Source organism: Ostrinia nubilalis, chromosome 29, assembly GCF_963855985.1.
Source record: "Ostrinia nubilalis chromosome 29, ilOstNubi1.1, whole genome shotgun sequence".
Classification (NCBI taxonomy): domain Eukaryota; kingdom Metazoa; phylum Arthropoda; class Insecta; order Lepidoptera; family Crambidae; genus Ostrinia; species Ostrinia nubilalis.
In genome coordinates this window covers 1,956,215-1,972,209 of record NC_087116.1, presented here as the reverse complement: position 1 = coordinate 1,972,209, position 15,995 = coordinate 1,956,215, and the positions used below count along the sequence as shown (strand labels likewise).

Genomic DNA, 15,995 nt, shown 5'->3' with positions numbered 1-15,995 from the left:
CAAAAATAGACGATAGCACATCAAGTTAAACATAGTGGCGTCTTATCTCGTTGTAATACAGGCTGTTTTGCAACAAAAATGTGTAGCTGTAGCAGGATTTACAGCTTGACCACCATTAAAAACCTAACCAGTGAAGGTCAAGTTTGTCCCGTGGAAAAAGTTAAACTGTCATTGGACCCGCAACGAAATAAATCAGAAGAACATAGAGTTGGAATTTAAGGTTCCAATTCGATTGCGGTGCCAAATCGATGGTTGATTTATGGTGTGACATTCAAAGATCGTCTCTACAGGGTACCTGTTCAACCATGTCGCTCACATACCATCCTATCCATGGTTCACGTGCTTCGAACAATGATCCATGTCAAGGTTGCCGCGTCAAATACCATGTAGATGTCAATGGCCGGGTGTAGAGATGGCATATAAAGCCACATACTTTAGGAACTTGTGTAGTTGTGATAGAAGTTATTTTTCAACAAAAATATAATGTATAGTCTGATGGTGACTGTACTGATGACAGTATATAAAGATACTGTGGCAACTTATGTTGTAGGTGCTTCCTTGCAATTAAGATATCATTGAATTGGTAATGTGTAGCTAATTAATTAGACATTTAAAAAAAACAAACAATAAAAAAAGTAATTAGAATTACCAGCTGGCTGGCTGGCTTCTCAGCACTGACCCATTTATTGCCCTAAAACAGTGATAGGGTTAAAGTCAAGTAATGCTGGGATGTGTAAAATGCTTTTTGAAGCCTATTTTCAGAAAAAACAATTGAAATACATACCCTGAAAAAAGCCTGAAAATTAGTAATCGAGTTTCAGCCACCACTTCTTCTCAACACTGGCCCATCTTACGTCCCAAAGCAGTGGTAGGGTCAAAATTATACTGGGACGTGTAAAAGCTTACTTCCTAAAAACAACTAAGTGCTTTTTGCCAGTGAAGCCCGCGTAGTATGAAATAATGGAATGCGGGTTATGCGGGCCAGATCCGTTCGAGGGCCGAAATCCACATAAGAGGAAAAAGGCATTAGATAGATTTTTCCTTAGTTATCTAAGTAAAAAAATATCTATTTTCCAGTTAAAGTTTACGCAATTAATGGATGCGGCCTTCATAGAACTACAAGCAGATAGTATTTATCATTAAATCGATAGGCACGAGACAAGATATCTCAAAACTAGTACAGATACGTATCATTTCCGAGGATCTGATATTCGATGAATATCTATAAATAACTGAATGATGGATCATTGTAAAATTGGTGACTTTGCATCATATTAACCAACGATTTCAAGATTGTTGATGTCAGCCATGTTTTAACGTCACATTTCTGTAACAAAATACTTAATTCCAACCCTGAAAACCGAGTTAGTTTAAAAACAAAAATATATTTATTTGTTTCATCATCATCATCATTTCAGCCATAGGACGTCCACTGCTGAACCTCCCCCAATGACTTCTACATCGCACGGTTGGTAGCGGCCTGCATCCAGCGCCTTCCTGCTACCTTTATTAGGTCGTCGGTCCACCTTGTGGGTGGACGTCCCACGCTACGTTTTCCGGTTCGCGGCCTCCATTCCAGAACCTTGCTGCCCCATCGGCCGTCAGTTCTGTGTATTATGTGCCCTGCCCACTGCCACTTCAGCTTGCTAATCCGTCGGGCTATGTCAGCGACTTTAGTTCGTTTACGGATCTCCTCATTTCTGATTCCCTCTCCATAGCACATCACTCTCCATAGCACTCATTTATTTGTTTAGACTAATTTAATCACTCTTACATATCGCCAAAATGCTCTTATACAGGGTGTTAGGTAAATGGGTATATGAGCCGACACTAGCCCATGTTAACATGGGCATATAAATGGTATGGTGAAGTCAGAAAATTGATATCTAAATTTTAATTATTTTAATTTTCATACAAATCGGATTTTATAAAATTTATTTTGTATGAAAATTAAAAAAAATAAAATAATGATATAAAATTTCTGATTTCACCATACCATTTATATGCACATGTTAACATGGGCTAGTGTCGGCTCATATACCCATTTACCTAACACCCTGTACAGTTACCAGCGCAGCGCTCCGAAACAAACATTGGCAAGTGCTGAGAAGAAGCGCCGCAACAAACTCAGTCACTAACTCACTACTTTTGTCTGCCAGTTAAAAATAGAGAATAGAGAAAAACTGTTTTTGGATTCATATCAACAAAAACATCGTTTTAATGAGTTTTTAAATCTATGAGATACATACTTGACCCAAACTAATTGATCCGAAATTCCATTTTACAGTCTGTTATGACTAAAATATAATGATTTTACTGTTTATTCTACATTTAGAGATAATTTGCAATCACTGTAACTGGGTCATCTTAATCTATGACTGTGACTATGACGGGTCATTCACGGTCAGATTTGAGGCCTAATTATAATACAACCATAACTATAACTAATCAATTGAAAGGTTGCGAAAAAAGCAGTGGCGGATTTAGGGTAAAAGTACCTGTTTCGGCCATCTTTACGCCGGTTTTTAACCGACTTCAACAAAAGGAGGAGGTTCACAATTCGGTTGGTATCTTTTTTTTTTTTCGATGTATGTACACCGATTATGCCGAGATTTCTGAGCCGATTTACGTGATTCTTGTTTTCATCGATGCGGAATAGTTGCGATTTGGTCCCATAAAAATTTTATTTGATTTGGTTGAGTAATTTTTTTTTGGCCTATCTAAATTTTAGGTTATGAAAAAGTAGCGGAAAATTTAGGGTGAAAGTACCTGTTTCGGCCATCTTTACACCGCTTTTGGTCAACCTTATTTTTAAATAATATGTATGGGGAACGTACGCACGCACATTGACTAAACTCTGTACTTTGTGTACTTGGTGATAGGGGCTAATTTGCAACCAGTTTTCAATTGTAGGCTTTGTTTGTAACAAATATTTATACAGTCTGTCTGGTGCATAGCATACATTAGTCTGAAAGACAATGGCACTAAATACCTGGTTATACTTAGTCACAGCAAAAAATACTTATTACTGAGCGAAGGCAATGTCTTTTAATAATGCAATGTCACTTGTATGTGACATATTCGAACTGTTAAAGGTGTTGTTAATTGTTAATCTCATTTCGTTAAAACCAAAGATTTTAAGCAAAACATCACCCTTGGAAAGCGCAGCTCAAGGTGGACCGATGACCTCATAAAGGTAGCGGGAAGGCGCTGGATGCAGGCAGCCACCAATCGGCCATTGTGGAAATCATTGGGGGAGGCCTATGTTAAGCAGTGGACGTGCTGTGGCTGAAATAATGATGATGATGATGATCACCCTAGGGGCGGAGCAGTAAAAAAATGTTGCATAAACGGGGAATATTATTCAAACTAATTTCACGCGTACGAAGTCGCGGGCACAGCTAGTTGTATAATCCAGTGGAACACGTTCTTCCGTAGAAGACATCTTTCGAATACAAACATGCAATTGGAGATGTTTTGGCTCCGTGCACAACAGCCTCAGAATGTTATGAGAACAGGCCATAACAATAGAAGCGTGTTGTGGAAGCAGTAGTGTGAGATGGGGTTATTAGAATATGATTTTTTACGCTGCTGCGATTTGAAAACATCATCGTCTTAAATATACATTTTGGAAAGAGTCTTAAGGTCATAGCAGACTTATCAACTCGAAAAGAAACTGCACTCAGGAAAATTTGATGAATGCTGCTGACAAGTTTTGGGCTGACACTGTGTAGGTTTGTTGTCGACACGAAAAGAAGAAGAACTCGAAAGGGATCAATACCGTATCGCCTTTCGCAAGCTGTCATCGCCTTTCGCACGCTGTCAACCGCTAGGCGAGGCGTTTACGTTACGGTGCGGATAAGATAAGTGTGCGTTGCAGCATGGAGTTTCATACAAAGAATACTGACCGCCTCGAGTTGATACGGTTACGATCCCTTTCTGGGTTGATATGTGCTAAGTCCTTTAAGTTGAGGTTCGTGGTTGAGGTATTAGTGACTGAGTGTAGCCAGGATCTACAGCTTGATCGCCAGTAAAAACCCAATCAGTGAAGGTCAAGTGCTATTGTGTTGCCTAGAGCAATTTCACAATAATTGTCGTTTAGTATTTCAATATGAAATCCCAAAGTAAAAATAGTAGCTCTGTTAAATAAACTAATTATCTTGAAACAAATACTGAATTAAATGATAATATTTAGTAGGTTACTGAAAGTTAAACATTTACCGCAAACAATACAAGGTGATTGATAATAACATGTTTTGTTTATGTATTGCACAATCATTAATGAGATGCGAAGATAATTGGAGCCCTTTTTCAAGTGGCATAATATTATGCTAACATTAATGAGAACTAAGTTTGAAACTAAGTTATCAACGTAAAAGTCGAACCTTAACTTCGAACTTCTCCTATGTTCTTCTGATAAATTTCGTTGCGGGTCCAATGACAGTTTAACTTTCCCCCGGGACAAACTTGACCATCACTGGTTGGGTTATTGGCGGTCAAACTGTAGATCCTGGCTACACAGGAGTTGCAGCGGTGGGAACGAGAGGTGGGAATAGTCCAGTAAAAAACTGAGTTATCAGCACTCACAGTGATTGAGTTTTGTTGCGTCTTCTCAGCACAGGCTCAGGTTATCCAGATGCAGTGTCAAGGTTAATGCAAATGCATAAAAAAACATAACCCTCCTTCTGGCTCAGTCGGTTAAAAAGAGGCTGACAATAGTGTCTGAGTTTCTTGCGCTGCTTCTTCTTCTCATCACTACAATATTGGAACGTATAAAAAAAGAATTTTATGTTTTTATCTATTATTGGAATATTTGGAATGTGTAAAAAAGTAATTTCTTTTTGGAATGTAAAAGTGCTTTCTTATTGGAATGCCTAGTTACAGAATTACAGAAAATATACTAGTTGGGACACTAAGTTTACCTATCTCCCCAACCAGTTACCAAGGATCATTAGTAATTTAGTATCTAAGCTAGATAGGCATTAATTTAGCATTCGGTTAAGCAACGCCGGTCGCCGTAATTTGCCAGTCACTTGTCGAGTCTGACATTTAATTTTAACGAGTGCCGACTATCGGTTAAATTAATTTCAAGTATGTAGATACCATTCCATTTTCCTCTTGAAGTATAATGACATCACTACGTGGTATCTGATATCACAGACTTTTGATTGAATTATATTTCACGTCAGATCCAAATCCGGGAATACTTGTGTTGGTTCTGAGTCTGACGCAGAATGTGCACTTCGCAAAATGAGCACTTGATTTCTGCTTGAAAATGGCACAAATAAACCTCAGAGATTTAATTACAATTATGCAAAAGACGAAGTAGATCCTTATTATGGACGGACGTATTTTAGGACTTTAGCCCTAGGGGGCAACTTTGACTCTATTTAAACAAAAAATAATTAAATTTCCCACTTCTTTATACCAACGTCGATTTGTCGTTTAATCTCGACGTTGGTATGAAGAAGTGGGAAATTAAATTAATTTGACATGGCAATTTTAGATAGCGTTACTTACGCCTATTTATTTTTAATTGATTGCAAGATAGGTTGCAAAATTTCAATATTTTTTGTTGCGCCAAAGTCACCCTCCCTCTTCTTATAGGGCTAAAGTAACCCGTAAATACGTGATAGATATTAGGTATTGCAAAATTGGTCTTTGCCAACTTTTACCTACAGAAAGTAATCGAGCGTGCAATGTCGAGTGGTAATTATCCGCAATAATTATTTAACCTTATCCAAGTATCGAACGCTAGGAAATAAAAAGGAAAGGTAAAAAACTAAGGTCGAGCAAAGCTGATGGCAACAGGTCTTATTTCAGACTTTGGTGCGTTGGGATAAGAGCGTCACGCATCTGTGTATTTTAAGGCCATACATACAGGGTGACTTAAAAATTATTTAGTGCTTCTTATAGGTCTAGTGCCTGAGGTATGGGAGCGGCACGGGAGAGGTGACATTGACATAATATTATGACGTGACAGAGCATATAAATCTGAAGGAGGCTGACGTTACAAAAACACCCTCCAATGCCGCTCCCATAGGCATTGATTGAGTTAAGCGCTAGGCTAGACCTCTGGTGCCACAAACTTTTGTCGAACTGCCTATTTATGAATTTGAATCATATCATCATCATCATCATTTCAGCCATAAGACGTCCACTGCTGAACATAGGCCTCTCCCAAGGACTTCCACATCGCACCGGCCGGCTGACGGCCGATGGGGCAGCAAGGTTCTGGAGTGGAGTCCTCATACCGAAAAACGCAACGTGGGACGTCCACCCACAAGATGAACCGACGACCTGATAAAGGTAGCAGGAAGGCGCTGGATGCAGGCCGCTACCAACCGTGCGATGTGAAAGTCGAAACATATATTTTGCAGTAAATTAGAATCCCAAGTACATAAAGGTGATACAGTGTTTAAATTGATCTGGAAGTTTAAATAGAATGTTGTCTTTCGTATTTCTTAGTACTCACATTATAAAAACATCCAAGACTAGTTAAATAACATGTTTTCCTTAAACTCTTTATTTAGATTCACATTGTTCAGTCAATCAGTAAAAAATAATATTTATTATATTTTAAACTAGCTGTGCTCACGACTTGGTATGTTATTAACTAAGAGAGGTATTTATTTATTTATTTATGTATCAAAAATAGTTTACTTCCTTATTTTCAGACCTACTGAAAAAAAAAACACAAAAATAATTCATAAGAATCGTTCAAGAAGCCGTTTCGGAGAAGTTTTGTTACACGAGAATATGGTATTATTAGAGATAGTTTTCGTTTTTAACTATAAATAAAATTTTATCTAATCTAATTAGAATTCTCAGTAAAAGGACGACTACTGGGTGATTTACCCTATTATTGGCACCCTTAGATACGGAATCTTATAAAGCGGGAAGATCCGCCTCTGTAGTCTAGTGGCAAGACCACCTGTCTCAAAACCACAGGTTCGATTCCCAGTGGGGTTACATTTTTCTGGTGTCTGCGGCAGGTTTTGCCACATAAGGATAGTACGAACCGAACCGTACACTGAACCGATTTTGATGTGGTATAGGTGAGTCCACGGATAGGATAGGACATAGGATATAAGATTTTAATAGGACATAGGATAGTTTTATCCCGGTATTTGAAACAGGGAAGCGCGCTATAAAGTTTTTCTGTGGCAGACAAAATTTTCACAAGGGCGAAGCCGCGGGCAAAAGCTAGTAATTTATAAAGATAGTGCTGTTTGGCATCCCTCGAAGGTATACGTCCAGGCACAAAATATACTAGCATACCTTACTTTCATATCTTTTCATAAAGGTTACTAAACCTTTGTTTGTCACCTGTCATCCGCTTTGCAACGGAGGGAAGTCGAACCTTAACTTCGAACTCCTCCTATGTTCTTCTGATAAATTTCGTTGCGGGTCCAATGACAGTTAACTTTCCCCCGGGACAAACTTGACCTTCACTGGTTGGGTTATTGGCGGTCAAGCTGTAGATCCTGGCTACACAGGAGTTGCAGCAGTGGGAACTAGAGGTATAATCACGTTTACTAGTACTTCGGTCCAGCAGAGGAATGCGAATGCAATTGACTGAAATGATGATAACAATAAATAATGAAGTGTAGGCTTACGTCTCAATGACTCCGGAACGTTGACAATTGATTTTAATTGCGTCTACGTACGCGAGTAGGTAGCGAAGGTTATCCAAAGGTCTCCAGATAGTTTTTACAATATAATTAGTGCACAGAATAAGCTGCATGCAATCAATAGGTACCAATACATGTATGTTATTGCTCAAACTGAACGCAGCTCGCATTATGAACAACATTGATAAATCTCAGTAGGTAGGTACGTACATTTTGTATTGAAGTGCGGACTGCGTTCATTTAACCTGACCGCAGACCGCATCCAGTGTGACAATGCTTAAAAATGTTGTAAATTATTAAATTGATTTAAAAATAGTGACTTTCGTACGCCGTCGAACGGTTCGAGCTAACAAATATTTGTTTTTCTATACATGTGGAGATGAGTCAGTACATTGCACAACTAGTGTTCACTTCGGCTTCGGGGTTTTTTTAGAATAACAATCGTTATTTGTTGCTATGTCGCATACATCTATACTATAATACTATGTGATAAATATGGATTATAATACTAGCGGCCGCCCGAGACTTCGTACGCGTGCAGTGGCGGCGTAAGGCGTAGGCGATGTGGGCCACCGCCTACGGCCTCGCGGAACAAGGGGCCTCGCGCATCAAAAATTTTGAAACATTGACTATTAAGTATAAATTATTGATAGCTAAACAATGTAGATAAAAAAAAAATCCAAACAAATTCAGCCATAATCAGACACAAAATTAAGCAACAACACGGTTTTAAGTGACAAACATTATTCTTTGGCGCAAAATTCCTTTAAAAATAATCACTGAATCAAGAAATCAGAAACTGTCAATGAATAGACCATTGACCCGTTTTTTTTTTATTTATTTTTTTTATTTATTTATTTAATTAGGACAACCAACAAGACAGACACAAATTCAAGCAAAGGGGTTTACATACACAATTTTGTCTTAGGACTAGGTGCTATCTTAATTACAGGCTGCCACGGCATGCAAAAGTGGACTTTGACAGAATGTGAAACTTAAACGTACAGCTGATTTTGACACAATATTCAATTTATTTCTATTCAGAGCAATTTTAAACCTCATATTTAACTGGCAGATCTTGGCTAAACGGACACTTGTGCAAATGAGAGTTGTATTTTTTTCTTAAATTTCCCCAGCGAGTCAGAAAAGATATCTATATCTCCCTCCTTGCTGCACCTATTATATTGCCTCTGAAGCCTATTCATGGTGGCATGGTGACCCAGGTTGCTCCTGGAACCCTGCACTAAAAAGGGTACGTATCTTGCACGTCGAGGTAACTTGAAAGGGGCATTTAGGTTGATGGATTCCAACAACTTTGGACAGTCCACCGCGCCGTTTATGATCTTGTGCAGAAGTATCTGATCCAAGAGTTGTCTGCGATCTTGCAAGCTGTGCAGTCCGAAATGAGCCAAGCGTTCCCTATACTTCGGAAGACTCCTGGCCTTCCCGGTCTGATATGAGAGATGCCACATGAACCGCTTCTGGATGCGCTCAATTCGCTTCACATGAACATCATAGTGAGGAGACCAAACCTGACTACAGTACTCAAGACCTGAACGAACAAGAGTCACGTATAGCAGTATTTTAGAGGAAGACTTTTTAAATTCCTTTGCGTTTCGCAATACAAAACCAAGCATCCTAAACCCTCTTGTGACGACATGATCGATATGCTTGTGAAAGCGCAGGTTCTTATCCATAATGACCCCCAGGTCGCGAATCGACTCCACTTCCTGCAAAATTTGCCCGTTGACACTGTATTCTGGCGATGGACTTTCCCTACTTCTCGTGAAACGAATAAATTTACATTTCTCCGTGTTTAGGTACAATTTATTTAAACTACACCAACCTATCAAGATCTTTTTGCAAAAGATGTGAGTCGCTTACATCTTTGATCTGCATACAGAGTTTCATGTCGTCTGCATAAAGGAAGCAAGAGGCATGGTCGAATACTGTAGTCATATCGTTTATAAATAAATTAAAGAGTATTGGCCCAAGATGCGAACCCTGCGGCACGCCTGAAGTAGCATGAAACGACTCCGATGAGAAACCTCTCATGACGACTCTTGACTCCCGCTGTCCGAGATATGATTCAAACCACTCAAGAAGACTGCCAGTAATGCCAAAGTTAGATAGTTTATTTAGTAAAATTTTGTGATCAACTGTGTCAAAAGCTTTGCTTATGTTAGTGTAGATAGTATCGACCGGGATACGGGAGTCGAGAGACCCAGCAACCAGTTGGACAAACGGGATGAGATTTGTTGCAGTGGAACGTGATACCATGAAGCCAGATTGCTGAGGTGAAATCAAGTGTTTTATGTGGCACGATAAATAAGGGCAGACTAAGGACTCGAATACCTTGCTAAAAACTGACAGTATAGAGATGGGTCGGTAGTTTTTCACAGAAGCAGCGTCACCGGACTTGAAAATCGGAATGATTCTTGCTTCCTTCCAGATAGAGGGAAATACTCCCGTGGACAGAGAAGCGTTAAATATGATGGTCAACGGCAAAGACAAAAAGTCGTAGCATTGGGCCGCAAACAAAGAAGGAATGCCGTCGGGACCTGCACCTTTAGTTCTATCTAAATATTTCAAATTATTTTTAACTTCCCTTTGGCTCAAAGATAGGCGTCCGAAGGAACCCGAGTTAATATTTTGTATCCCAACCATGGTGTTATGGGGCAAACTGTATACAGATGCGAAGAAGGACGCAAAGAGATTACAGATCCCAGTCCCACTGGACTCCTCCCTGACATCAGATCTCATAGTAGAAGGATAGGGATTACTGTTTACTTTTTTACCTTTCAGAAAGGTCCAGAATCTTTTGGGGTTGGTTGATAGTGAGTCCTCGATTTTGGAAATGTAACCATGATAGCAGGAGTCGATCATGTCCGAACATCGTCTTTTTAATGTTTTAAAGGCTAGCTCATCTAAGGGGTTTTTATACTTTTGATAATTTAATCTGAGTTTATATTTTTCGCGTATGAGGCGAATCAGATCCCCAGTGTACCAAGGGGGAAACTTCCTCGTGGCAGGCTTACATTTGGGGACGTGCGGTGGGGATTTTATTTCATAAAATCCGTCTTCAGGTCGCCACAGAACAAGGCCTCGCGAAATCTGTCTTGCCCACATCAAATTTAGGTCTTGCCCCGCCACTGTACGCGTGGACCCCGTTTTACCCCCTTAGGGGTTGAATTTTACAAAATCCCGTCTTAGTGAGCACCTACGTTCTAAAAGGAACCCCCATGCAAAATGTCAGTGACCTACCTTTCGCAATTCGCTTTTAGATATTAGTTAAGATAGATAAAGCTGAAGAGTTTGTTTGAATGCGCTAATCTCAGGAACTAACTGGTCAGATTTGAAAAAATATTTTTTGTTGGATAGCCCATTTATCAAGGAAGGCTTTAGGCTATATAACATCACCCTACAGCCAATAGGGGCGGAGCAGTAAAGAAAAATGTTGCAAAAACGGGAAATATTAACTACTAAAACTAATATTAACACGCATACGAAGTCGCGGGCACCGCTGGTACATACCTACTCAATATGCATTATTATGATAATAAAAAGCATGCTAATTCGTTTTATGTACCTACATTTTCATGGATAACGCTGAACCAAATTTGAACTGTTATTTAATCAGATGTTGAAAGAGACAATGACATTTTACTTACAATTGAATTGAACTCTTCATTTGAATGTCATTTTCCCATGGATGTCGTAAGGCGACTAAGGGACAAATATGCGAGCCAGGCCTCCTCAACCCGTCTGGCCAGCGTGGGGAGTGTAGGACAAATCCTCCATTTGTAAATTAGAGAGGGTCGTGCTCCTGCAGTGGAGACTAAATGACCTGATGATAAGAAACCTCTACTAGGTAATCACTAATCTACTTATTTAGTATGGACATATCGTACCTACAACATTACGGGAGACGAAGCTAATACGAAATATCTACAATAGAAATCGAATAAAGGTACAACAACCCAGCACCACACACGTGCCCAGCCAGACGAAGTTTCAAGACAAATTCAATTTCGCGATCGCTTGTCTGCTTTTTTGGCACGTAACTATTTCGCTACGTGAAGTGACCATGAATCGAATCTATCTCGAATGTCTAGGGAGCAGTTTCGACGAAAAATCGTGATTTAGGCCTTTCATACGCGGACAGCTTGAAGCAGCTAGTAATCGATAGCTTCAAGCTGCGACTGCATAACTAACTACAGTACCTATTCTACGTACACACATAGGGTAAGGTAGGAAGGCGCTGGATGCAGGCCGCTACCAACCGTGCGATGTGGAAGTCATTGGGGGAGGCCTATGTTCAGCAGTGGACGTCCTGTGGCTGAAATGATGATGATGATGATGACACATAGGCAGGAACCGCTCGAGCAGTTGTGACTGCTTCGAGCAATTGGCAGCACGGAAATTTCATAATGCGGTCAAGCAGTTGCCATTGCGCACCTTCGCCCTTTTCATTCCACATCGCACGCACTTGTGACTTGTTAAGCAGTTAATACTAGCTGATACAGCAGTTGTCAATAATGGCAGGCGCTTCAAGCTGTTGGCTATGACTGCAAGAGCGATCCGTGTATAGATCGTTTCATCCACGATGACGCGCCCCACCAATTTTTGGTCGAGGGAAGCGCGGGGTGCGGGGAGTTTGATCCGCAATCCGAGCGTCATTATTGTAGTGTGCGTGTGCACTCATGGATGATTTAGCGTGTACCGATAACACTCAAACATTAGCGGAAGAATGGTGGGGCGCGTCTTCGTGGATGAAACGATCTTAACTTATCAAGCTGTCCGTATATGGCGGGCCTTAGTTGGACGCAAACCGCGTTCTTTTGTGGCTGACCTCTGCCCTATATTGATTCGTTTCTAGGAATCCAGGCTTGATTAATGTTTGCGACAAGCCCGAGTCTAGTTTCGGGGCACCACACCTTTGTTTTAGGAATAGTCTGCTTTAGTCTCGTGATATTCGGGTCGACACAGAAATGCTGATCTGACACAAAATTCTAAAAAAATGAGACATTGATCCGAGCGGAGAGGAGATTTCCACCGTAGCTGAGCGGAGAGATGTGGAAACGACAATCTGATTGGATAAGGTGCAAGTTCGTAGCCGACTCCACACAGCAGCAGAAGACCAAACTTGACCTTCACTGGTTGTGTTATTGGCGGTCAAGCTGTAGATCCTGGCTACACAGGAGTTGCTGCGGTGGGAGAACGAGAGGTGGGAATAGTCCCGTAGCAACAGCAGACGACGTGTCCCGCCGCGACACATTACTCTCTATCTATATATATAAAAATGAAACCCGTTTCGCGTTGTCACGGCATCACGTGTGAACGGCTGAACCGATTTCGATAATTCTTTTTTTTAAATGTTTGTGGAAGTCCAAGGATGGTTCTTACGGAAAAAAATATTAAGAAAATCTCTACGCTAAGGCGGTACGAAGTTCGCCGGGTCAGCTATTTCTTTATAAAATACTTTCAGACGACGTGTGCTATTTCATAGAAATACATGAAACCAATAGTCGTCGTGAGATGCAGTCGTCTGCTGCTGTGTAGATTCGGCTACGAACGAACTTGCATCTTTATTCAAACAGCACCTCGTCTCCTCTCCTCCCGGCTTTGGTGGAAACCAGTCATATTATATACCCAATCTAATAGAAGTTCACCTAGGCGTGTCGCAGGTCACCTATGCGCTGGACTGATAAAGTAAAATCAGCAGTGGGAAACCGCGAATCTGACTGCAGAAGTTTGCTAACAGGGAGAGATGGCGGGAGATCGTGCGGAGAGTTGTATCCGCCTCTACAACCGATGTGAACGTAACCACGACTTGTGTCACGAATAAGAGACAAGAAGAAGAATTGAAGTTAGCGCCGCAGCGGCGACGGTACCACTGCTGCATAGTGTGTAAACGGCTTAACGATTAATCTTACATTAAAATAATTCGAAAATTAATCTCATAGTTGAATAGTCTGGTGAAGGTCGCGGGAGGTGCCTGGATGCGGGCGGCGCAGGACCGGGCGTTATGGAAATCCTTGGGGGAGGCCTTTGTCCAGCTGTGGACGTCATTTGGCTGAAACGAACGAACGTACGAATCTCATAGTGCGCGTGTATTTCGGTCAGTCAAAATTTCCAAGAATCACTAACTTGTTTTTTCTCACAATCATGCTCATAAATATGAATTTAGAATAAAATAAATACTTATGAATTTTTAGATGTCATAAGCTGGGTTGCACCATCTAACTTTACTTTAACAAATGTCAAGTCTATCAAACTCCACACAAAATCACTGGTTAAAGTTACGGTTAAAGTTAAGGTGGTGCAACTAAGGATTACTAAATTATCATGCCTTACTTGAAAATGTTATTTTTCATAAAAAGATATCATTTGTAAAATAAGTAAGAGAGAGCAGTTTAGTGTGAAAAATGTAACAAAGAAATAATTTACAAATAAATTAATTTTATTAAAATTGGCCTGCTTATTTTTTTTTTGTTAAAGAAATTTATTAGGTAATAAACTAATAATACCTACATTAACAAAAGGAATGGGTAATTATAGTAGTATTGATTAAATATTATGTTCAATTATTTCAAAAATATCTAACTTGTTTTAGAAATGCATTAGTTATTCATAATATTTTTAAGATATGTAAATAAATAAATTAAGTTCTTTTATTAACTGCACAAGTTACAAAAAGATATTGCTTCTAAATGAAGTTTGTAAATAATTGAGAGTAATTTCTGCTTCATTTAAAGATCTAGAAGTTTTTTATACTTTGTAGCACAGAAGTTGAAAGTCATTTAAAATTAAATGAACTAATTATAACTTTTAAATTGCCAGTACATTGTTTCAATCAAAACAAAGAGATGCATGTGTATTTGTGTAATGATGAAGTATTTAAGACTATTCACACTTTTGTTTCAGTAAGTGAAACGTGGCTGCATTGTTCTTAATACCAGCTGCAGCATGGATTAATTATTAATTTTAAAATACCTAAAAAAGTTTTTAATACGACACCTTAAACTTTAGAACAAAAAAAATAATGAGAGACTGTTTTAGACCCGATTTCAGCGCTAGAGAAGAGTGTATTTTAAAATTAAATTAATTTATAACTTACCACAGTCGAAAGCTTTCGCCAACTCGGTCAGCTGTTTTGGGAAACGAAACAAATAAAAACATACACTGAAAGTACAGTCCAAGGCACTGGGATGAAAGTTTTACTCAGAACAACGAGAAGAAACCAGAATAAAACCCGCGATCACTGAGAACACGCACAAAACTAATTGTAAGTCTTGTTGCACCACAAAAGGAAATTTTTGAATTGAAATGAGCATGAGCGAGCTCATGAAAAATTGAAAGGGAACTGTCAGTCAAGCTGACAAAGCGTCAGCTGGTTGAAGTTGAAAGCTGTCAGAAAAGAGCGAATGATGATGATTTTGTGAACGAATGGTGCACAGATAACACTTCAATTCTTCATTCATTCACTCACTCACCCGACGCAATGGAAAACTACCATAATGTTACTATGTTATTGATGACACTACTTGAATAGTAGTTTTTTTTATTGAAAAGAGGAAGTAGTGAAGTAATAAAGTGTTAATGTCCTCAAAATTTACATGACGTATTGTTGACAACATTGTTGATACGGTTAACGTAAAAAGAAGAAAAAAGACAGTTTAATAATTCAATAATTATCTTTTAGAAAGCATATCTATGGTAAAATTACTAAACGCAATTCAATCAATAGCTAACATGAAGCTAAAGATAAACTTCATGATAGCTAACCGCGACTGCATGGCGCGTGGTGGATAGTGTGATTTATTCTATAGTTCCAAAATACTGGACTGTCCTGTCGATGACATTGACAGTGGGGCGCCACCGTCAATACCGGATCGCTGGTTCAGATTTTTGCCATGTTGGAAACCATATAGTTAAACGATGGTAGCGCCCCCCTGTCATTGAGTTTGGTGGGACAGTTCAGCGTGGGTCATCTATATGACAGGGGCAGTCAGTGTACATTTCTTTTATTCTCGTACTTTCAGCGGCCATGCGCAAATGCGCAATACGTAAAACCATAGAATATTAATAAGTATTTATTAAACGTTGAATGGCTGGCCGTATTTTTGGTGATTTGAACGGTACTTATCTTCTAAATTACTTACTTATTGACAAAAAGTATTTGTAGGGCTACTAAGTCTAACATTTATGGCAAACAAATTCAACTGAGTTAAGCTTTACTTTCATTCGAAAATAGACGATCAAAACATCTGAAAGTTAGTTTTTTCATGTGATTTCCATGTACAAAGAAAGATTAAGTATAAGTAGAATCCAGTTAGTGTAGTATCCCTAAATCGTCGA

General features: G+C 39.4%; 1 protein-coding gene across 1 annotated transcript in view; it reads right to left on the bottom strand.

Moving 5' to 3' along the window:
* Nucleotides 1–14,984, bottom strand: part of LOC135085699 (probable multidrug resistance-associated protein lethal(2)03659) — a 90,698-nt gene extending 75,714 nt beyond the window's left edge. Inside the window, exon 1 of the mRNA XM_063980513.1 lies at nt 14,755–14,984. The gene's annotated coding sequence lies outside the window, so the exon portion shown is untranslated. The remainder of the gene's footprint in view (nt 1–14,754) is intronic.
* Between the last annotated feature and the right edge of the window lie 1,011 nt (nt 14,985–15,995).